We start from the raw sequence: 24,012 nt of genomic DNA, 5'->3' as shown, positions 1-24,012 counted from the left end.
AGCCTGAACAACAGAGAAGAGGGCGTGAATATTGGATGTTGGTAGCTCTGTTGGCAGCTCTTTTATCTGTTGTGTGGGACAAAAGTTAACTGAATCGCCAAACATCCAGAGTAGAAAAGACTAGGGAAACTGAACACAGTGCAGTCCATCAGTGCGTGAGTTACTGGGATCATTTCCTCCTCTCCTTTAATTGTGCCACAATGTGCTCTGCATAGCGTGGATGTGGTTACACTCTGTGTCAATACAATTATCACATGCTGAATCCTTCCTTCTGCAAGTACATGGCAGATTATTATTCAATTCCCTCAATGGAACATGGCCAGATAATCTAGTTTGTTGTATGCTTTAATCATTGTTCCAAATTTAATTTTAGCGCCAAGAACTGAATTATGGGAAAAGAAAGTGAACCTAGAACTAGATCCCAAAAAATGGCCACAGCACCAGCCCTGTTAAACTTATAAAAACTAGACACTGTGAAAAGTGAGATACATTATCCAAAGAAAGAAATTTCATATGCCCTGTTTTGGTTGCTACATAACAAACCACCTTAAAGCAACAACTAAGCTTAAAGCATTATCACTTTCTGATAATTTTGTGGGTTAAGAATTTGGGCGAGTCTCAGCTCTGCAATTGTTCTATTTTGTGTGGCATCCTCCGAGGTCAGATGATGGAGCTCAGCTGGCAAGGAGCTCCCATGCCTGGGTCTTAGCTGGAATGACTGGAATGATGGGTTCAGCATTGTTGTTGACTGGACCACACCCACGTGGCCTGTCCAGCATGGCAGTGTTGAAGCAGTTCCGTGGCAGCTCAGGGTCCCCAGAGACAGTGATCTAAGAGACAGGAATTGGAAGCTGTCACTTCCAGGCCTGGTCCCAGAAATTTGCAAAGCATCATTTCCTCTGTGTTTTGTTGGGCAACGCAGTCAAGCAATAGAGGCACCTTTCCTCAATGCGAGGAATGTTCATTCTTATATGGCCCTTTCCTTTCTCATTGTAAATTAGTACCTCATAAATACATCTAAGAGCTATATTTTCTTCTCATTTAATAATCTCCTTGTCTCATCATATCTGCCCTCCTTCCTGTCTGCTTTTGGTCTCCTCTCCAGGGCTAGCTAGATTTTTACTTCCCACACGTAACAGGGGTGGTTTCTCATCCCTTCACTTTCCTCATTCAGTTCCCACCAATAAACGCTCTGAAGCTCCCTTCATCTGGATAACTGTCATTTACCCTTCAAAACTCAAATTCTTCCCGAAGCCTTCCCTCAAACCCCATCGCTTGCCCCCACTGTGCCATCATTCATTCATTTATTCATTGAATCATTTGTTCAACAAACATTTACTGACATACTCTTAGGCATCCCAGCTTCTTATAGGTGAAGAGCATAATGGTAGGTAAGTTGGGCAATTTCAGTGATCACAGCAGCTGCATTGGGGATTGGGGTATCCAGGCAACGCATGAGAATTTAGTTTGTAGATCTCTGCCCACTTCCGCATGTTATCAGTGCCCTCGGAGTTTGAGCAGTCACAGCACCATGAACAAATGCTGGCTCTATGAGGTCAGGGTCACAGAGTATATTCACTTTCCTTCACCAACCACCTGTTCTCAGCTTTTTCTTGCAGAATCCAGCATCAGTGAGGAAATGAGAAAAATTGCCTGGCTTAGTGATGTTGTAGTGGGAAGTTTGGTCAGGGTGTTTACAGCTGAAGTTGAAATTCAATTTTGAATTTTTTGCTGTGGTAGTTTAAAGTGAGGATTTATATTACCATGTCTTTTTCATTCTTCTCAGCTATATTTTTATTGGAAAGTTTTTCCACTGATCATGAAAACAACCAAATATAAGAAAAAAAATCAATAAAAAGTTTTAAAAAATAGCACCAAATAAGTGGGGTATAAAATATCATGATATGGCACAGAACAAGAGCTGATCCTCCAGTTTTGGAGCTGCTTCCAATTCACTACCTTAATGTTTGGTAGAATGAGCACAAAATTAGACTGTGGCACATAAATTATTTTCAGCATTAAATGAAATCGCTTATTTAAAATGAGCCACATTTATCCAGTCTTCATACCATTTTAATACTTATAAATAATAATATGAAAATGATGAAAACAATATATCTTAGCAGGACATTTACAATGATATATTCATAACACATCAAGAGACAGTAAGAAAGATGACTGCTTGGAAAGGTGATTTGAAAAAGGTTTCATGGAGAAAGTCTAATTTCACTCGGATCTTAAATGTGGAAAAATGAAAGGATTTCAAGGATGAAGATATTGAGAGTTTCCAGGTACAAAAAAAAAAAAAAAGTGCATGCATAAAGTAAAATTTGGTGATAGAACGCATTTAAGACATTCTCGTTCAGGCTGGGCACCAGTCAGAAACATCTTAATAAAGCAGGTGAGTGCCATATTGTAGATAGCATTGGATTCCATCTTGATGCGCTTGATTTTAATTTAGGAAAGAATTGGACACAGATGAAAAATCTGAGAAAGGATGGATGTGTTCCTAGCTGTGATGGGAGATCTCATGGTCATTTCTCTTCTGAACTGGCATTAAGAGGGATATTATCTGAATACCATAGTATCCTAGGATAGAGGTAATGAAGACTGACCTAGCACAGTGCAATGGCAAAAAGGAAGAGGAGCGTTTGGGAAAGTCATTGAAGGCCGAGGATTCAAAAGATTTTCAACCAGCTGATGGTGAATGGGGCTGATGGTGAATGGGGCTGATGGTGGATGGGGCTGATGGTGAATGGGGCTGATGGTGGATGGGGCTGATGGTGGGTGGGGCTGATGGTGGGTGGGGCTGATGGTGGATGGGGCTGATGGTGGATGGGGCTGATGGTGGATGGGGCTGATGGTGAGTAGGCACTTCCAGGAAGAGTAGGGGTGATAATGAATAGACAGCAGTTTAAATAGTATCCCCTGGTTTAGAACTTTCCATCCCAGAACGCAGGGAAAGGTAGCACAATCTACAGCATACGTACATCAGCAGGGGGACCCAGTCACCTGAGGCTCAGAGTTGAGTAGGTAATGAATATGGCGTTGGACATAACAGGTTTGTTTGTTTTTTCAAAAATAATTTATTGTGTGCTTCCTTTGTGCCAGATATTGTGCCAAAAGGTTGGACAGTAAGAGATTAGTGATGCAGTTCTTCCTTCTAGCAGAACCCAGATAAGGTTGAGGAGAAAGAAATGAAAATATTTAATAGGTTGAGTCTCAGAATCTGAAAGACACAGTTTGTTTTAAACTTGAAATCATGCTTTTCACTAGCCTTGAATCCTGTTTCTTGATAGTCTTTGTTGCCATCGTTTTCATCATCATATGATTGTTGAGCTCTTATTTGCTAGCTAAGCATGGAGCTATGTATTATAAAGATGTTTGGTCTTCAGTCGTACCAGAAAGTGTGTGTGGTAGATACTGCTTATTAGCACATAACTTTTAGAAACGGAGGCTCTCAGTTCAGCTGAGAAGATTGCCTAAGCTTCTTTATCACTGGAATAGTGAGAATCAAGTGAAGATGCAGGCAGTGTATGAGGGTTAAGCCTAGAGTTTATTTTATACTATAGCCTTGTTACCAGCATCAGGCATTGATAGGTTATTTGCTGTTTTCTAAAGAGAACAAAGCTAATTGAAGTATCCGCCCTGTCCATATTATACGTTGCAATTGACTACGTGTATCAGTCTTTGATATGTTATTATGGCCTTGAATAGCTCTACTTTCAAATGACTTGGTAAAATGCTATGGTTGGGAATTCTCCATGTCTTTCCTTGACAGACTTTATTGAAGGGAGCTTTTAATTTAAGATTAGGAAAGGGGGATAGAGAAATATTTGCCCCTGGTTTTAAGGTGCTTTTAAAAACAAAGTGGTAGTTTTTATGCCCAGACACAATTTCTAGAGCCTTAATCTGATGAATATTTTCACTATTTTAGCATTGTTTTAAGAATATTAAAGTATGTGCCCTTGAGAAAGGTGAGGATTTACAATATCAACACTCAGTATTGTTTTTCTTATTTTGAACTTTAAGAAATCTGCTCCTTTGCAGGATATAGTTAGAACTCATCCAAAGAATCCATCCCAATGTACAGTGAATCTTGTGGGCATTTGTAAATCATCCAATTCCAGGAAGACTTCATAAGAATGTTTGTAATAATTCTAGGAAAGGCTAAATAAGGACATCACTCTCAAAAGAATGAGGTGGCATGAATCTTTCAAGGTTTAACAGTGCTTTGAATCTCTATCTTTGCTTTCCTTGAGAGAGCAAATTCTTTTTACCAAAAGCTATAATTAGCTCTAACTGCCTAATCCTTAGGAAGCTTTTACACTTGAAGACTTTTACCTGAAGAAGAAGCCTTGTCTTCTCTGCTATAGATCTGCCACACTTCACAAAGCCGTCATGTCATTTGCCTGCAATTAGGGGCCTTGAAAATGCCGAAGTGACATTTTAATGCTTAGATATGTTAGGCAAAGGGAGTGATGCTGGGAGGACATTCTGAGAAAAAAAAGTTTTTATCTGTGGTTCCTGGAGAATGCCTTTAGTTCATATGGCCTTTGAAGACTTGTGTTTAGGAGAATCCAGTAAAAGAATGCTAATTCTTAACCTTTGATACCGAATTTTTGGTCGTACACCGAGTAAGAGGAAGTTGGAAAATTAAGGAGGAACTGGCAGTATTCACGGGTATCTTAGCTTTAACCTCTCATTATGAAAGGTGGTTTTTGGTTTAAGTCGCTTTTAGAGTAAGATTGTTTGGACTGGCTCAGACTGTGCCTAGTATCTCATCAGGGTGTCCGGGAACTCAGCTGTGATGATCAACCAAAGAGAAGGAGCAAAGCAAGTGCTGTGCTCTGGTCCTCCTGGGGCCACCGCTGTTGCACCGTCTTTCCTTTTTAAACGTGGCTGAGTTCTGACTCCACACAGCCAGAACACTCTCTGGGGTACATTCTAAAGGCTTTTAAAAGCTGCCCCTCAAAAAGAAAAAAAAAGCTGCCCCTCATGATACATTCCATTATAGCTGCAGTCACTATTGTTATTTCTTTGTAGCAATATTAACACCCCCTCCCCATATCACATTAGAGCAACCCACTTCATTTTCTGCTATAACGACAAGACTCCCCTGCTGCCTGGTTGTATTGGCCCCTAGAAGAAGTGACTGTTGTAAGACCCAGAAGGCAGCACGTGGGAAATGAAACTGAGAAGTACCATTTTGGGAGATAATTCTATTTAAAAACTAAAAAGGATCATTTCCCATATTTCATGTAGATTCATTTATTAGGAAACTTGAATTCCGTTCCCCCAAGAAATCAACAGTGCCCAGAATAGAGGAAGACACCCTTTTCCAGGCAAATCCTGTCAGGGCTCAATGTCTATGGATAAAACACAACTTCATTTCATACAGTTGTCTAGGCGGTGCGCTGTCCAGGAATGTCCATCCCTAAGAGACTGGATTCACCGTGTGGTCATACGGTTTCCTCCTTGAGAAACAGGGACAACTCTCCATAGGCCTCTACCTCTCGGTGAGATCAAGTGACCAGCTCACTTCATGGATTAGAGCAGGAATGTTTTGCTTTGCTTCCTGCCGTGTCTTCTCCACTCTTCCTCTTCTCTTCTGTGTCTGGGGGCAGAGAACTGAGAGTGCAGGATTAGATGTGGCCACAGATGCAATGAGCTTGAGTCTCTGAGTCTCCTTGGGAAGGAAAGAGACCAGATGCAGAGAAACACTTGTGTGGGACTGCTGTACGAGGAAGAAGTAAACTTAGTGTTAAGCACCTGAAGTTGTATCGCCTATTTGTAGGAGTAGTATGAGTAGAACTCATTCAGTCTGAAAGTTCTTCATTTGGAACTTATGCTCCATTCAGAGTATTCCAAAAGAGGAAGTGAAGGCATTTGCCTTACATCATCCTAACTTGAACATCACCCCCTAAAGTTGTCTTTTCTGGGGGTTGGGGCAGTGGGGCAGGCAACAAACCAAGGAATCTGCATTTTCCCTATTGACAAATTGTAGTTTTCATTTTCCAATGCAGAAGCCCTCAAATTCTATGTATTCCAGCTTCAAACAGTGAAGTCCAGGGTCTTACTACACCTAAAACCTTATTTTACTCTTAAAAATATCATTAAATCTTTCCTTGGTCTATTTTACTTTCAGTTGAATTATATAATTTTTTTCTTTGCCTTTTGAGAAATATCATACATTTTCTTCTCCAGATATTCTAAATTCTTGGCCCTCATCTCAGTTTCAGCAGCCTGGGATGTGTGACCGCTCTGTATTGTTTACTGAGTGAACTCAGGTGTCCCGCCCCAGGCCTGCCACGCAGAGGATAATGTCTGAGTTGGATCCTTCATCCCAAAGGAAAATAAGAAAGTTGACCTGTCAAAATGAGATTAGTGATCAGGAGAGAGAATCTTTCAGAGAAAATCTGATTTTGAAAAATAGCACCTTTGGAAGGAAGCCTTTGAAAAACATAGGAAGTGAGATCAGAACCTCCACAGAAGACTATAAAATCAGGACTGATTTCCATAGGTTTCGCATGAATAAATCATCTCCGTGCTTCATAGTCCCACCAGGGGATTTACAGAGTGATAGAGTTTGGGGACAGAGAGCTGGTGGGAGGCTGGTTTTGGCAGCCCATGTGTAGGTGAGAGTCCGAGACTCCCAGCTGCTGCCGAGCCACGCACCCGTTCATATGTGCATTCATTTAGCAAGTGGGTGATTTTATTTTTCTCTAACAATTTGTTTACTACATTTCATTTTAAGCTTCTTAGCAATAAATATGATAAATCCCTTTCAAAATATTTGAACAAATTATAGATCATCAGATTTTGTAATTTTCTTCAGTCCTAGAGCTCCAATGCTATTTGTTTCTTTAACAAAACTGTTTATAGGTTAGAAGCTTATACTTAAGTGATGCATTTTTCAATGTATGGGTTTTAACACATGTATGAATTACATGTAACTGCTGACATGGCAGGACTCGGAACTTTTTAATCCTCCCAACTCCATCCTGCTATTTGTTTATATAGTCACACCCTGTCCCACCTACCTCCTGGCAACCACTGATCTATTCTCCATCAATGAGGTTTTTTGTTTTTGAGAATGTCATCTAAACGGAGCCATCAGCATATTTGCTTCTTTCACTAAGCATGATGCTGTCACGATTCAGCCAGTGGTTATATGTATTGGTTGGATTCTATTGTGTGTTTGTTTCACACTGGCTTGAATGCTTTACCTGTGGAAGGAAGGACATTTGGATGGCGTCAAGTTTTGGACAATTTTTAGTAGCGCTGTAGTAACCATTACTGTACAGGTTTTTGTATGAACACTACGCAAAACCTCTCTTTTTTAGATTGGATTATTTTATTCGTACTCCCACCTTAAAACTTTCTTCTAGGACCTTCAAATAATAGTGGTTCTTTAATTCTTTAACTTATTGTTGCCTCGTTAAGCTTCTTATCTGTTTGCCTAGTAGGGTTTTGCTTTTTGTTTCTAAAATTCCATACTTCTTTTCTTTCTCATTTTTGTTTTCTGGCCAATCTTACCTCCACATGCAGTTATTTTATGCAAATAATCTGGAAGGACAAATATGATATAATTTCACTACATAAAATAAACATAATAGACAGTCATAGAGGAAGAAAGAGCACTTGAGTTTATGAGAGGCTGAGTAGAGGCAGAATGGGGAGTCCTTGTTTACGATGCAGAGTGCTTCTTTTGAGTGATGAAAAAGTTTTGGAAAGTGATCTTGATGATAGTTATACAACGTCGTAAATGTAGTAAATTCCACTAAATTGTAAACTACACTGTAGTGAAAATGGCACATTTTATATACACATTAATGAAAAGTGCATATTCCAGAATGGACAATTAAATCCATAAGGAAAACCTCCTCACCTGCTCTGTGCATCAGGTGGAAGCCACTCTCCATACGGACTTTAATATCCACTCACATCCCGTGGGAAACTTGAAAAAGGCAGGTTCAGATTCAGTTGGCCTGAGAGTATACATTTCACATGAGCTCCTGTACCGCTGTAGTATCCAATGTGTGAACCTCAAATGTTTAGGCCAGGGTTTTGCAAACTACATTTCACATTACTATACCTGAAGTTTTATTGGAACACAGCCATGGCCATACATGCCCACTTCTTTTCCTGATCTAATGTCAGAGGTGAGTAGTTGGAACAGAGGCTTTATGGCCTGCTGAACCTAAAATATTGTATATATAATCTCACCATTTACATAAAATATTTGCTAACTCCTGACTTAGACAATATGTTTGTGCTTCTTATATAGATCCACACACATGAATAAATATCCAGCTAGTTTCAGTTGAATACTGTAGATTTAGAAGAAGTTCAGGAGCTAATTTCATTTGATCACATCATGGGCTGAATTACACAAGTATTTTCTTATGATGGGTTTGCCATTTCAATGAAAGAGAAAAATTATTAAAAGCTGAATAATAGAAATGAATTACTTAGGGAAAAAAATGTCATTCATGTTGAATGCTTATTGTTAAATGATAGTCCTACATCAAAAATTACCTATCCAGCAAGTTAAGGTCATATAAAATATGGTAGAAGGACAGAGGCACTTGATTTGAATTATATTAAATACACAGGAGTTGGATTTAGTATATTTCTCTGGCTGGATATGTCACTGTTGAATTTAAAAAGGAAATTTAACTACAGAATGGAATTCAGCTCATCCCTGTGGCCTGCTCTGTGTTGTTATAGGTCTTTAAATTTCGTTTTCATGGTATATTAACTAATAGGCATACTTAACTGGTGAAATTAGTCTGGCAGGATGCATCTTGACAAATATTACATTAGAAACATGCCAGTGTATCTCAAAATGGGAGAATTCAATATAATCATTTTGTTTTTCATGAAACCCTAAAATATATTAGGTGAGCTACAGTGACATTGTACTGTTATGGAAAATGTAACCTAAAAGGCAGTAATCAAGTAAATTACCTTTAATTGCCAGTTAATTGAATGTTATATATAATGTCAGTTTCCTGACCTCTCCATCAGTTGAATTTTCAAATGTAACAAAAAGAAAATCAGTTTTTCCCTCTTGGTCTGTTTTATCACTTTTTCGTACCTACTATTTCCAGATGTAGTAAGTAGATGTTGATAACTGGTTTGTGGAATTGTGGTTCACATGCTCAGTTATCAAACATTATGATTGAATCAACATTTAGGAGATTTATTTTATTCAATTATGCTTGTCTACCAAAAAAAAGTTATTAAACCTTTTGGTTTCATGTTAAATTTTGATGATATTCTTGCCCTCTCCCAATACATGCACACATACAGATACACATACATGCACACATACAGATACACATACATGCACACATACAGATACACATACATACACACATACATGCACACATACATATATACATACATACACACATACATGCACACATACAGATACACATACACATACATATGTGTATAGCAAAATTTAAAGAGATATAAATACCTGCCCAGCGACGTGGGAGAGGACTCCCAGGGATGAATCCAGACCTGGCACTATGGGATCAACAATTCCATCCTGACCAGAATGGGGAAAAGAAGTATAATTAATAAAGTATCAGTGGCAGAGAGAATTCAAATAGAGTCAGTAAGCTACTCTGGAGGTTGCTCTTACACAAGCTTCAGGTAAACCTTGCTACCTATCATAACCTGCCAACCCCCAACCAGGACCATTCCAGCCAATCCTAAAGAACACCTAGGGCAATATATAAGATTCCACAAGGGTTCCAGGCACTAGAGTAACTTTCCAGAAACCTACAACCTTCAGATGGGTCCCTGGTCCAGTTAAGTCCTGAAACCTAGCCCAGCCTCTCCAGAACATCAGATAGTTCCATGTTCCTACCCCATATTAGTAACAAGCCCTTCCAATATAAAAAGTTTAGAATTGCCATAGCCCAAACAAGTCTAAAGAGAAGTATGGGAAGATCAAAGGTGATAGTGGATTATGTATATAGGATATAGGACTTAACAAATGACTATGAATGATGAATCATTAAATTGATATCTCTTTTAATCTCCAGTATTTTAGAGCAGCTAGAAGTAAAAACCTAAAATTGTGGGATTGTAACCCATATCAAAGTCTGAAATATGTTCTACAACTAATTGTGGTGCTGGGCTTTGAGATTTATAGCTTTTTTGTATATATGTTATTGTTCACAAAAAAAGAAGGAAAAAAACTCGATTATCATGATAAAAATGTATTTAAGCCCATTCACCTCCTATATTCTGGAGCAGCTAGAAGGAAAAATATGAGAGAATCATATGGTAGCCCATGACAAACTCTGGAATCTGTCCTGTAACCACTTTTTAAAGAGTGCTTTAAAAACTATTGCTTTTTTATTTCTTTTTTTTATATATGTTATACTATACGACAAAAAAAGTTAAAAAAAAAAAATACCTGCCCAGAGTAATTTCCTTATCCAACTTTATTCATTAAACTTCAAATAATTTTGCTGTTGTTTGGAAATGAGAGAATCTATCTGACATATCTGACTGTGATTTCTTCTATAGTTATTAAGACTGGAGAAGGCTGGGTTGGCCTTTATTTGGTTGAGTCTTCAAACTCAGAGTCCCAGGAAAGCTGAGATGATTCATGAAAACTTGACAGAAAGGGGAAGTGCCCAAGCTCTTCCAGGAGAACCCTCCCTCTTTCCTCCTGCACCTCTCCACTGGCCCCAGGCCATCCTGCTGTTTAATGTTCTTGAACTTCAACAACAAAAAGTGCATCCTTTCACACCATGGGAAAACAATTAAAATCTGAGGAAACAATTAAAAAGCACAAATACAAAGACAGTAAAGGTTAGTGTGTGAGTCTGCCTGTGTTTGCCTATTTAGAGGTGTTCCGGTGCTGTTCCAAAGCACAGGGCCAGACCTTTTCTTGTGTGTGTGTGTGTGTGTGTGTGCGTTTTACTTTACATTTGCTGTTTCTATTACTGAATTAAGGCAGCTGGTAAAATTGACTATGGCTGTTTAAAAATTCAAAACGATTTTAGTTGCTGGTCAATGATATTTACATTTTAAAGCTTCGGTAGGGTGTAGAGCTCAGTGAGAGTGGCTTTTAGTTTCCCAGCTCTGAGTTCTCCCATTCCTGTTCCCCTGTGAGCTGATCTGCGCCACATCCTTTAAGAACAAGTCCCGGTGTTCCAGAACACTGTGGAAACTACCGGAATGGGGATGAGCTGCCTGATAGAAACAGTCACAGGCTTTTACACGCGGTGTTTTCAGTTATCTTTTCTGAGTTTCTAGTTCTTTATTTGTCAGATGGGATGGTTATCATTTGTCCTTCCCATTCCATAGCATTGTTGTGAGTCTCTGATGAGTCTCTATCCTAACTATATCCTGTGAAATCTAACCCTACTGTTGAATTCCAACTTTCCAAGAGACAATAAAGTATCATTTTCCATTTGTTTCCAAGTGGTTGATCATGAGATCATCAAGGAACTTAGTGAATTTTTTGCAGAACTCTTCCCTTTTATCCTTGCCTCTCACCTAAGGTGGGCGGAAGTCCTGTTTTGTAGCTGACTTAGTGGAATCTGGTTGTTTGTGAGGGAGGGTGAATTTAGGCCTAAAACCACTTTGCTCCTGCACTGGGCACTGGGCTGAGCTGACTGCCAGGCCGCTTCACCTGTATTAGAATCTCAGTTTGGGGATGCTTCCCCTCCAAAAGTGCCATTTCTCTTATAGAAAGAAAAAAACTTTCTCACTCTTCTAAAAACAAGACGATTATCGCTAGTAAGCCCTTAAGAGTTCCAACACCTGTGTCTGTTCTCAGACCCAGCTGCCCTCCTGCCAGTGCTGTCTCCAAACAGGAAGCCTTCGGTATACCAGGTGCACTTCTGACATCTGTTGAAAGAGAAACTTCTTTTCACGTTCTTAACAGAACTCTGCTAGAGCCCTAAACAAGGGTAGGAACCGAAATCTGCACAAGCAGTGATTAGAGTCTTCATTCCACTCTTTCAATGTCCTGCTAGTTCTGTTGAAAGGTTTTATTTTACCTGAAAATAGAGTTTAATTCCTTTAAAGATAAAATGAATAAAAAATCACATAACTGGTTTTCCCTCTTCAAAGTGCTGTTTTGAAATAACTAACAGGTGTTAAATTGGAAAACAACCACACAGGTTCTTTTCCTCTTGAACTCTTGGATATTTTCTAAACAAATTGCCCTGCCTTTTTTTTTTGGGTGCCACAAAAGCCCTGATGAGGTTTTTTTTTTTTTTTTTCCCTTTTCCTTTTTCCAACATTACCAATGACTCCTCAGTGGAAGCAAAGAAAAGGAAAAGTTCTTGGGGCTCATTTCCGTTGTGGAGACCCTGGGCCCCCGAGATGCAAATGGGCCTCCCTGGAGGGAGAGCTTGGCCTTCTCTGGGCATCTGAGAATCCAAACCACTGGGACCCCAAGCTCCTGCTACTCATGCTCTGAGTCTGCATTTTGGCTCCCTGGGAGTAGACATTAAAATAATGTCTGGAGCCCCACTTTCAGGGAAGAATACCCCAATATTAGTATTTTATGGAGAAAATACTAGAACTTCAGAAAAGCATCTATTTCTGATTATATAAATTACTTACTTGCTCACGCTCTCAAAAATGAGCAAAAATAAATGTGAATAACAGGTTGGATACATTAAAGCATGATTGTATCTCAATACAATGGAATATTGTATTTATGTTATAAATATGCCTGTTTAAAAATCAAGGAGAGATGGTGAGAAATGCAAATTGTGATAATATATCTTAGTACATGTTATCTAACAAAGAAAAATGCATGCACCCTATACGTATGCCATGTGGTGTAAGGCATATTTCTTTCATGAAATATAGAATATTGAAACCCATTGTCTATTAGCATTTTTAATAAGATACTTCAAAGATTGGAGTATCTGCATATAGCCTCCCGGTGAATGTAAGTTTTTAAAAAATAAAAATGAAAAAGCACAAATGTGCTACGTTTGAATCCCAAGCTATTGTTTATATTGCATATAGTATCAGACTCCAACCCTGCTGTACCGAAGTACCATATATTTTGACAGAATTCCCTGTATTATGTGCATTTTCATCCACTTTTAATGTGCGTATGTCTAAAATGTTGGAAATAGAAGAAAATGGCATGCATTGCTAGGTGAATATCCTGCAGAGTTGGAACAAAGAGGGAGGGATTTAAAATACCCTGTAATTATATAAAATGGTGTGGTTTTACTTTGATTATCCAAAATAAAAATTAGAAGGTTGAAAATGAAAATGTGTAATAATAATCAAAGCATGTTTTCAGGGTATCATTGGTAACTTTAAAACATTAAACACATTGTCCTCTGTCTTGAGCTTTTTCAACACTAGTAGTGCTGTAAAGAAGGGTCCTTGAGTTGAAGTATTACAATCACCATTCAGAATATTCCCTGCCAGACTGATTTATTGTCACTTGCTTGTCTTGCCAGTGAGCCAACGACCTGACCTGGCTTCCTATTCTCAGTTCTTAAAACTATCATTGAGTCCCATGCAATGAAAACATTTGTGTTGTATGTGTTGCAAGATAGCTCAATTGATGAGTATGGGTTCCTAAAATGATTTAGCATAGAAACATTTGGGTACCTTAAAATATATGGACTTGAGATAAATGCCAATGTTTTGAATTTAGTTAGGTCTAGGGTGGCAGTACCATGCTTTAGGATATTTCATGCTTCAGGATGAAATGCCATAGAGCCTGGGAGCTGTGACTTGTGACGTGTCCCAGGACCCTGTATCAAAAGGGCCCTGCACTTGGTTTAAGGTTCTGCTGTCATTGTGCTGTAGTTCTCGATTCTTCTGGAGCAAGTGGCCCTGCATATTCACTTTGCACTGGAGCCTGCAAATCAGGTAGCTGGTCCTGTTCTAAAGTAGTAAGCATAAATGTATTCCTAAGACTTGCATCCACATGGCCAAATCTCACTGTTGAGGGAGAAGTATAAGATGCACCACGGTATACAGTGTTCCATTTCAGAAAGTGAGAAACATGCATCTGTAAAGTTAATAATCACGACAATGGTTGATGTGTGGGAGGTGAGAGTGGAAAGCAATTCAAAGGGGCTAAAAGGGAGATTTCTGGGGTGCTTGTAATGTTTTATTTCTTCCTCTGGCTGCTGGTTTCCTGAGTGGCTACTGTCTTAAAAATGAATTCATGTAACTTATGGTTTGTAAGTTTGTCTGTGTGTAAGTTATACTTCAGTAGCAGAACCCATTTTTTAAACTTTTTTTTTTATATAAAATATAACATTATAGACAAAGCAAAGAAAGAAAAAGGCAATAATTCACAAATCATATTTCAGGCATCAGTGGCCAAAAGAGATCAGATGAAGTCCAGAGGCTGTTCTGGAGGCTGCTCTCATGCAAGCTCCAGTTAAATGGTGCAAATTGCCTTGGACTGCCAAACCCCAATCAACATCACTCCTGTTGACTCTTAAAAACACCCAGGGCTCAAACTGAGACTCTATCAAGGTTTCAAGCAGAACCCACTTTTAAAAGCTCCTTTCCTGTTGGTTTTGACATGGAGCCAGATTGGGAGCCACTGGTGGACTAATAAGGACAAGGGTTTCTTTTCAACTTGGAAGGTTTCATTCCTCTGCACTGGGAACCATGTGCTTAGTTGCACCCTCCAGGCACCTGCACTGAAAATGCATCATCTTTGACAGAAGAAGTCAGATGAGAGAGGGTGAAAGCTCACCCTGTGTTGCTCACCACTTTTAGAAAACATCTCATTGCTCATGCCACTAGTTTGTCCCGGCAGCATCACTTTCACAGAAAATGGACTTTGTCTTTGAGAGTCATCACAACAAGGGAACATTTGATGGGTGTGAACACCTGCTCACCCCAAGTCCCGTTACCACCAGCCTGCCACTGGCTCATGCTTTCTCTCCTGGATCACTCTGATTTAAAGCTTTTATTAAGCAAAGATGTTTCCTTACTCATTACCAGTGTCAGTCCTACTTGAAATAGTTCCTCAAGGGGGCCCGGAAGTGGTAACACCCTGAACATTCTGAGCTGGGCCCCACTAGGAGAGGTGTGTGTAGGGGGGGAAAGGTGACAGTCTGGTCCATGGACTGCTTCATGGGGCGTGTGAGTGAGTGAGTGTGTGTGTGTGTGTGTGTGTGTGTGTGTGAAGTTCTGCCCTACTAGAGGCGCCCAGAGATGGGGAAGAGAGTAATTACCCTGGTGCTTCTCGTGGTTCACTTTTCCTCCCCTGGACACATATGTCTGTGCATGCACAGAAACCAGAAGTTAAGGCTCAGGAAAGCAAAATGTCTTGATAGAGCATTGGTTTACAAGGGGAAATGTTGGGAATGCATACCAGGATTCAAACCATTGAGCTATTGGCATTCTTTGGATGGTCAATAAACACTATTTAGAGGGTCACCTGATACCTCAAAATGGGTCCTATGCATTTCAGCCTAACGTTTCTGGAGAGTCAATTTAAATAAAATATAAATACTTTTTTAAAAAAATGGCAATGAAAATATTTAATACAGAAGAAAATATTAATAGATAATTGAATCTTGCTCTAAAGGTAAAGGATTTCAAAGATTTCCAGGTAGTATTAAAAGGAGGAGGGAGTACTGTGTATCAGTGTTTGATGTTACTAATTAATGCATAAACCCTGAGATATTCCACAGATGTTGGTCTTTCTGAAAATCCAACTGTGGCACAGGAGTAGAAAAAAATAGAAATAAAGTGAAAACTATCTTCAAAGTGCTAAATATGCTTAAAATATTAGGACCTTGACCTAGATCTAGATTAGATTCCACACATTTTAAAATATGTAAAAACAAGGGAAAATTATTGACATCTTTAAATCCGCACAGAAAAGGGAGTCAGCAATCTCAAGTCAAGAATGATGATAGATATTAAGTAATGTATTTTAATATTTTTTTACCCAGAAGAACCAGTTGAATAATCAATATGAATTTAAAAAGAACAAAAATGTTAAACTAATTGAATTTGTTGTAGGCCACTGTGGCAGCCTTTACACCAATAGCTATAAGATAAATGGATTTCAGTACATCCTTAGCTTCCTCTTCCCCTTTGACATTCTTTAGCTAATGGGGAACAGCGTACAGCGGTTGTATAAAGGCAAAACTCACCCATTAAAAAATTCTACACACTGACTTCTAAAATGCCCCAGCAGAGTCCAAATGCTACCCTGTGGGAAGGCAGTAGACGGTGATCTTTGGGCGTTTGAAGTCAGATGGCCTGGGTTCGACTTCTAGCTCCTTTCCTCGGTAATTAGGTCACCTCTGGCACATTTCCTCAGGGAATTTGGGTGAGTGTTGATAACAATACACATTTCACTGAGTAATTGAGGCACCAAGTGAAAAAGAGAAACTTTACCATTCAGAGGGCATATGGTAGACCCTCGTACAGGTTGTTTTCTGTTCCTTCCTATGCACGTTCTGCAGCATTGATATTTTTTGAGAAGGTCCACAATATTGTTTACTACTACCACAGCTATTGGGTCAGACAGAGCTCCTAGCACATTTTAGGGAGTCAGCCAGTTGGCAGACATTAATCAAGAAAAATAGTCTTTATCTTACATATATTTTTTAGACATATAAAGTAGTCACAAGTACTCTAGAAAGTTTTAAAATCTTTGAGGAAAGTGAAGGGTTATGTCAAAGCCAAACAGTAAAATATAGCTACAGTCGCAAAGGCTTTCAACTGAAATAAGGAACGTCCTTGAGAAGTGTGGTGGTTTTCCTTGTTACAGTAGCCTTGCTTTTTTTTATCAAACATCTCAGTGAGTAGACTCATATTTTTTTTTCTTGCATTGTAGTTTTGTAATAGAAAATTACTGTTTTTGTCCTATGTGGGGGATTTCCATTTTTTCTCAGATTATCAGTATGACTCATGTTAGGATTCTTACTTAGCAAGTTCCAAGTAAGGCTTTCCTTTTATTCAGGGTTATTTCTCAAGTCTACTTAGCATTGTACTGATAAATGCTTTCCTTAATATTGAGTGTGAAGAGATCATTTTGTACTTTTTGTTCTTTTTTAGGTTTAGGTCTCTCGCAAAACCAGTTTCCAAACAGTCTGTAATGTAAGTTTTTAAGCTCATGATATCCAATTTAGGATTAAACATGTTCTAATATGAAAAGAGCAAGAGAATTTCTGGGTATATAAGACCAATTTCTACAGAGAAGGGCTTGGAAAAGCTGATCTAGGGAAGCCTCCAGAAATGGAACCACCAAGGATTGATGTGGTGCTTTGACATGTGAGATAAACATTAAATGCAATTTGGGTTTGGGGTTTGAATTTCAAGTTGTAGGAAAGAATTCACTGAGAACAGTTTTTATTTCATTCTGAATTTTCAGCTGATTCATTTCTTGATCGCCTTTTCTAAATGTCACTTGCCTTTCACTCTGCATCGTTACTAGCACATTCTTGCCTAATGACCAACAGCATCACTAGCTCATACTTAGCTCTTTTTAAAAAGCAATTACTGTATTTTTGTAGCCCTCAGTTAAAAATTTGACCAACAATTGTTGATAGCTTCATATCAACCCTAAGGAGAATGAATCTGTTTGAGCCAGGAAGAGAGATACGAAATGAAGAGAAGCACCTGCATCCTCTAAGGAATATGAAGCACAGGAAGGTAGTGTTTTCTGGGGCTGCCCAGAAAACCAGTCACGAGGCAGGGAACCTTTGTGCTATGACTTTATTACTATGCATAGTCCCAGATGCAGAAGGGAGGATGAGGGGAGTGAATTGGGAAATTTGGAGTTTGCCATGTGCACCTGGCTACTCAATACAAAGGACCAAGGGATAAGCATCTTGGTTATCCCTTGATAACCAAGGGATACATGGTTATCATGTATAACCATGATATACATGATAACATGCTGTGGGACAGTGAAAACAGGGGAATTCAGGGTGGGGAGCAGACACAGTGATAGGGTTGCCTTCGTGAAGTTGGTGGGAGTCCATGCAAAATCCAAACCCAGAGAGAATCTGAAATAGTGTTTGAGTTTCATCTGACATGCAGAAGGGGGATACTTTTAAGATAAAGACAGAGAAAGATTTGATGGAAGGATACATTTTTATGAATATGAAGTGATATTAGTGTCTGTGTTGGTTTGAAGCTGTTATATATCCCAGAAAAGACCACATCCTTTAAATCCATTCCTGTGGGGTAGGCCTATTGTGGGCAGGTTGTTTGGGTTAGATTATTCAATTGTAATGTGACCCACTTCATTCAAGTTCAGACTTGATCCTTTACTGGAGTCCTTTCTGAGAGGATGAAAGGTAGAAAAAACCACTGGAATTAGAGAGAAGCAAACAGAAAAACAGCTGAGAGATAAAAGCCCTGGAGAAGCAAAGAGAGACCCACAGAGGAAGCCATTGGAACGAGAGAGCTGAAGGCAACAAACCCAGGAGCAAATAAGCAGCAGACATTGCCATGTGCCCTCCCATGTGACAGAGGTATCTGGGATGCCACCAGCCTGTCTTCAGAGTCCAGATATCATCCTGTTGATACTTTAATTGGCGCAGTTTTATGACATTAGAAGTATAAATTTTAATTTAATAAATCCCATTGTAAAAAGCAATCCATTTCTTCCATATTGCATTCTGTTAGCTTTACCAAAACAGCATCCAGCATGTCTCTAGAGGTATCAAATTCTACTCAGTTTGTAAAAGTGTGTGCAAAGTACTATAAATGTGTTTTCAAGATGAGTGTAGCAAGTTACCTTACTTATATTCATCCTCTCATTTTTTCCACGTTGGCTCATATGTCACATTTCTCCTGACCTCCTTCTGCAAAATCACCAACTTACTTGCTGTCGTACCCCCTTCCAACTGCTCCCTATGTCTCCTGATCCTGCTTTAGTATTCATTGTGTTCTTATTATGTGACATCATCGTATACACTTCTTTGTCTTTTATTTATTACTCACTCAGCCCCACTAGAATATGAGCTCAAATAGGACAGGACTTATGTTTGTTTTGAGCAACACTATAGCTCCAGTACCCACAACAGTGCTTGACAAAACCTCAGTAAATATTCATGGAAATATGTCTTTATTGACTACGCAACAATGAAGATAATCTGTAATATAGGTTTGTGTGAAAAGTAAATGAATTATGAAAGACTTTGCACCTAGAAGACAGAGGATGCTAGCATCCTTCATTGTCCCCAAATGCAAATGTATTGTTTTTCTTTTATATCATAGATGTATTCTAAACACATACTCCACCAGCTGAGATAGACTGCTGTGCTTTACAGTAGAGGAAGCCATGTATCATTTCCCATACATATCCACAGAAGGAAAAAAATAGGCACACATCTAAAACTTTATATGATATTCACCAAAAAACTTTTGTCTCAAAATAAATGTCCAGATAGCTTTGTTATAAACACTCTACTGAAAAGGAATGTGGACCTTCTGGTCTTTTCAGTCACAAAACAAACCTTAGGAATGTTAGTCTTTCCCCATAAAGTCTAGCATTGTAAAGCTTAGAACATTTTATTGCAATTTTTGAGGTATTGTATAGCATCATAGTTTGAAATGAGCATGGTGTAGTGTATAAAAACTATACACCCGTGGTTCTTCATTCAAAGTGTGTACCTCGCTTTACAATGGCTGAAAATACAAATTTTGCTATTTGGTTTGAATCAGTGGATACGTGCTCTCCTCTGGAAAGGACTATATATCCCAAGTTAATATAAAAAAGGATTATTTTGTTGTGTTCTTTGATAAAAGCACCAAAAGTTCAATGTGGCATTTCCCTGTCAAACACTTTTGGGGACTAGTACTAGAAGTAAAGAGATCATATTTCTATCAATCTAGTAATATTTGTTCTCTGATGGCATATTTCCCTTAAAAGAAATGATGAAATTATTCTTCACGGCACCCCATAGATTACCAAAACTACTAGAAATGATCAGTCCCAGAGCAGAAGTTCCTGGTAGTAATAGACAGTTTGTAATTCTGTTAACAATTAGCATGTCCATCTTAATATATGGCTTCTTTACCATTGATCCACGTATTCTTAGTATATTTAACCTTTCATTTAAAGTCTAATGGAATCTTCCTCATCATTTCTATTCCTGGACTAAAATCAGGGTGTGCTTTTGTTTTAGGTTTAAGGAAGGCATTGTCTGTATTTTTGAACCTCACCTATACTTTGAGACCAAAGGATGAAAGGTTTATTTTGTCTAGAACCTAAATATTCTGTAGCATATACTCTAACTAACCTGTCTGGATAGATCATTTAAACAATCCAAATACAGGGAGTCCAGAATAAAAATGAGGGCCTTTAATCCTATGTAGCTTAATGTAATGCAGGGATAATTCTAGTGTATGTTAAGCAGATAATCAAAAAGTATTGGCAAGATCCCTTGAGGGTTGGGAGAGGAAATATGGAACATTAAACTTTACCACTTAGGAAACCCCTGATACTTTGTCAAAAATTAGGGACACCCAAATCAGTAGGCCACACTCTTGATCTTGAAGCTTGTTCTTGTGAAGCTTATACATGCAGTTGAGAATCTCAGCCTACCTGTAGCTATAACTAAAGTTACTTCCAGAAGACATCTTTTGTTGCTCAGATGTGGCCTCTCTGTCTCTATGCCCAACTATGAAAGTGAAATCATTGCTTCCCCCACTATGTTGGACATGCCATCCAGGGGTGAAAGTCTCCCTGGATGTATGGGAGTTGACTCCCAGGGATAAGCCTGGCCATGGCAGCATGGGATCAACAATTCCATACTAACCAAAGGGTGAAAAGACGTGCAACAAATAAGGTAGCAGTGGCTTAGAACGTTCACATAGAGTTGAGAGGCTACTCTGGAGGTCACTCTTACTCAAGTTTCAGTTAGACATTACTACCTATCATAGCTTGCCAATCCTAAAGAACACTTAGGGCATTATATAAGATTCTACAAATGGTCCATTTACTATGGTAAATTTCCAGAAACCTACAACCTCTAGATGGTTTCCCAGTTCAGACATATCCTGAAATGCAGTAGGGCCAGGCTCTATTCAATATCAACGAGTTCCATCTCACTATCCCATATTATTGATAGCCCCTTCTGACATGAAAAATTTAGAATAGACACAGTTCAAATATCCCTAAATAAGGGGAGAAATACTTATACACTCTTTTACAAGATTCATACCTTTGCAGTAGTTCATGCAAGAACTTATTTATATTTGTATGTGTTAATCAGTGTGACACATGGCTGTATACATCCCCTTTCAATAACATTCACGTTCAATATGGTAAGATTATGTATAGACCCACTAGTGAGCTGCCTTCCCTTTCATCTATTCTCTTCCTTTTAAGTTCAAACCCATTAGCTAACCATTCACCCATCTCTAAGTTTTGTGTACCTCTAGGTCCCCTATATTCTCTATTACAAGCTCTCATTTTACCTTTACCATGGTCATAAAGGTGGAATCATATAGTATCTATCCTTTTGTGGGTTGGAATGCAGAGGTCAAGAGGTCAGTGCACAGATGCATGGGCGCCCATTGGCAAGGATGTGGCGTGCTGGTGCATGGGTCTGGGGGTGGGGCCCTGATGTGCGCGGGTCTAGGGAACAGGGCCTTGGTGTGCATGTGTGCATAGGTAGGAGGCACACAGATGAGGTTTTGCATGCATGGGCTGGGGGTGGGTATGACCTGGAAATGCAGATCAGTGCTTGCCCATACCAGGGGGGTGTGGCAGGGATGTGTACCTGTGTGTGTGTGGATCTGAGGGGGTCTGGACACTGATGTATGTGTGCACAGAGCTCAGGGTGATTGGGTCAGGGTTGTGTAATTGTATGGGCTGGGGGAGGGTATGGCATGAAGGTGAGCACACCCAGCCTGGGTTTGTAGGTGACTGCTTGCAGTGGGAAGGGAGGAGGAGGTGGTGGTTGAAGAGCCAGGTGTAGGTTTGCAGGTTTCAGGAGGAGCTGGGCAAGGCTGAGCTTGTACAGGAGAGGTGGTGGTTGGGCTGTGCAGGTATGTGCAGGGTAGAGGTGTGGGGTGGGGTGCATGGAGAGGGATTGGGGAGGCTGTGCCTTGAGTACGTTGGGTTAGTGGGTGATGAGGTCCAGGTGCATGGGCTGTGGAGGTAGTCACGGGTCATGGGGTGAGGGCAGCACAGTTGGGTACAGCCAGAGAATGTGGCTTGGCTTACTTCCTTGTTTCTGTCTCCCTGTTTGTGCGCCCCCCAGAGCTCCGTGCTTCCGTTTGGAAAGAGGCACATTAGGTTGTTTGCACCATAGTCAGTCTCTAGTTCTCTGCATCTCAATTCTTCCACTTTTGCAACCAGGGCCTCCCTATGTTGAAATGACCCACCCCCACCCCTCCCCAGGTTACTCACACCTGGGAATCGCCATCCCAGTTGCATTCCAGTCACTTCTCTAGCTGTTACTTGAAACGGGTGAATTTGACTTATCCTATTGCACCATCTTCTCTGTGACTCTCTTCCTCTACATTTTGATTTCCATCTCAGGGTGAGTTTTTTTCAAGAGAAGCTGTGCTCTATCACTGTAGTGTTTTTATATTCTAGGCGGGGAAAGCAATGCCATTCTCTCTTTCTCTCCTAAGTCTTGTCCACTCCCTCCCCAAGCCGAGGAGGAAGAGTTGCAATATTGAGCCTGCAGGTCATGGAGAAGAACTGGGCCACAAGAACAGTAGCTATACCTGAAGACAAGTCCTGCCTCTACTCCTCACCTGTTCCATGAAGTTCTGGCAAATGGGATTCCATTCCTGACCCCTTGTTTCCTAGGAAAAGGGCATAAAATGTCTTACCTTCCTCTCTTTCCTTGGCAGAAGGTCAAAATATCTAACTTGCAGAGATGTTGACATGATTAAATGAAGTTCCTGCGAAGTTCATAGTTGGACTGTTCCATTTTCTTCACAGTTACATTGTAAATTCAATGATTTTGAATTTATAGGTCTGGGGCTGTGTCTGCTCTCAGCTTCTAGAATATGGCCAGGACCTAGTGGTCCTGTCTACTCTTGGCTTCTAGAACATTGCCAGGACCTGGTGGAAAGTTGCAATATAGAAAGCCTGAGTCATTGATTATTGGGTAATACCTAGAGCATATTCTTGGGCCACTCAGACTGAGCTTGTCATTCTTCAGTAGGTGAAACATAGGGCTTCCTCTCCTAATCAAGTAGCCTGCGTATGTGTCCAATGAATCTGTCTTATTCTCTGTATATTCCCTCACTCTCTAGATCTCTCTCTCTTTCACTCTCAGTCTTTCCTTTCTTCGCTCCTAGTCTGAGTTCCCCTGTTCTCTTCTAACTGGTTGGTTACCCTAATTCTATTTAGTTGATGGTAGCATTCCATGGTGCCCCACTTAACACCTCAGGGTTCTCTATTTACCTCCAAAAAAGTCTTCAGAATAAAATCTAACACTGGGATTCATTGTGAGAGTTAAAGAACATGAAGCCCATGAAAACACTTAGCATAGTCTCTAGCATATAATCTAATATCAATAATGAATAATTATCAATTAATAATTAAGCACTTATTTCCTACTGCCTGTCCTTCACAAGCCAGAGGATTTAAAATAGCTCCACTGGTATCCTTTTTCTGTAATTAATATAAAATATTGATAGACCTTTGATCTAATCATGAAACATTTAGAATATTCTTATTTTGGTAGAGGAGTAAATAAATCATGCTGAACTTATACTGGCAATTCTGACTCATGCCAACAAAAGGAAACAGTGGCATGAATAATTTTAAAAAGGAGCTTCTGATAATTATGTTAGCTGCATTTGATTTGGGAGTATGTAAGATGATATTATGGCAAGACTAGACTCATCTTGCTTTGTTTTGTGTGGCCTTATCATGACTTAATTGGCATTTCTGATTATTATAAAGTTAAAGGACAGTAAATCACAACCATCTCCTTTCGTTTGATAGCTGTTTCATGTACTTGGCACTAAATCAAGTACTGAGAAATGATGGGCTTCTTATTCTGTAGTAGAATATTGTGTAGACATGTT

General features: G+C 39.5%; 1 protein-coding gene and 1 long non-coding RNA gene across 6 annotated transcripts in view; one reads left to right on the top strand and one right to left on the bottom strand.

Annotated features, from left to right (window-relative positions):
* PRKN (parkin RBR E3 ubiquitin protein ligase) overlaps window positions 1-24,012 on the top strand; it is a 1,515,422-nt gene that overhangs the window by 893,697 nt on the left and 597,713 nt on the right. The gene's annotated exons all lie outside the window — the stretch shown is intronic.
* LOC143650243 (uncharacterized) overlaps window positions 521-24,012 on the bottom strand; it is a 63,900-nt gene continuing 40,408 nt past the window's right edge. The window contains exons 2-3 of the long non-coding RNA XR_013159455.1: window positions 9,491-9,562; window positions 521-830 (exon numbers count right to left, since the gene is read on the bottom strand). This is a non-coding gene — a long non-coding RNA (uncharacterized LOC143650243). The remainder of the gene's footprint in view (window positions 831-9,490; window positions 9,563-24,012) is intronic.

This window comes from Tamandua tetradactyla, chromosome 11, assembly GCF_023851605.1.
Source record: "Tamandua tetradactyla isolate mTamTet1 chromosome 11, mTamTet1.pri, whole genome shotgun sequence".
Classification (NCBI taxonomy): domain Eukaryota; kingdom Metazoa; phylum Chordata; class Mammalia; order Pilosa; family Myrmecophagidae; genus Tamandua; species Tamandua tetradactyla.
This window is presented reverse-complemented; position numbering and strand designations above follow the sequence as displayed.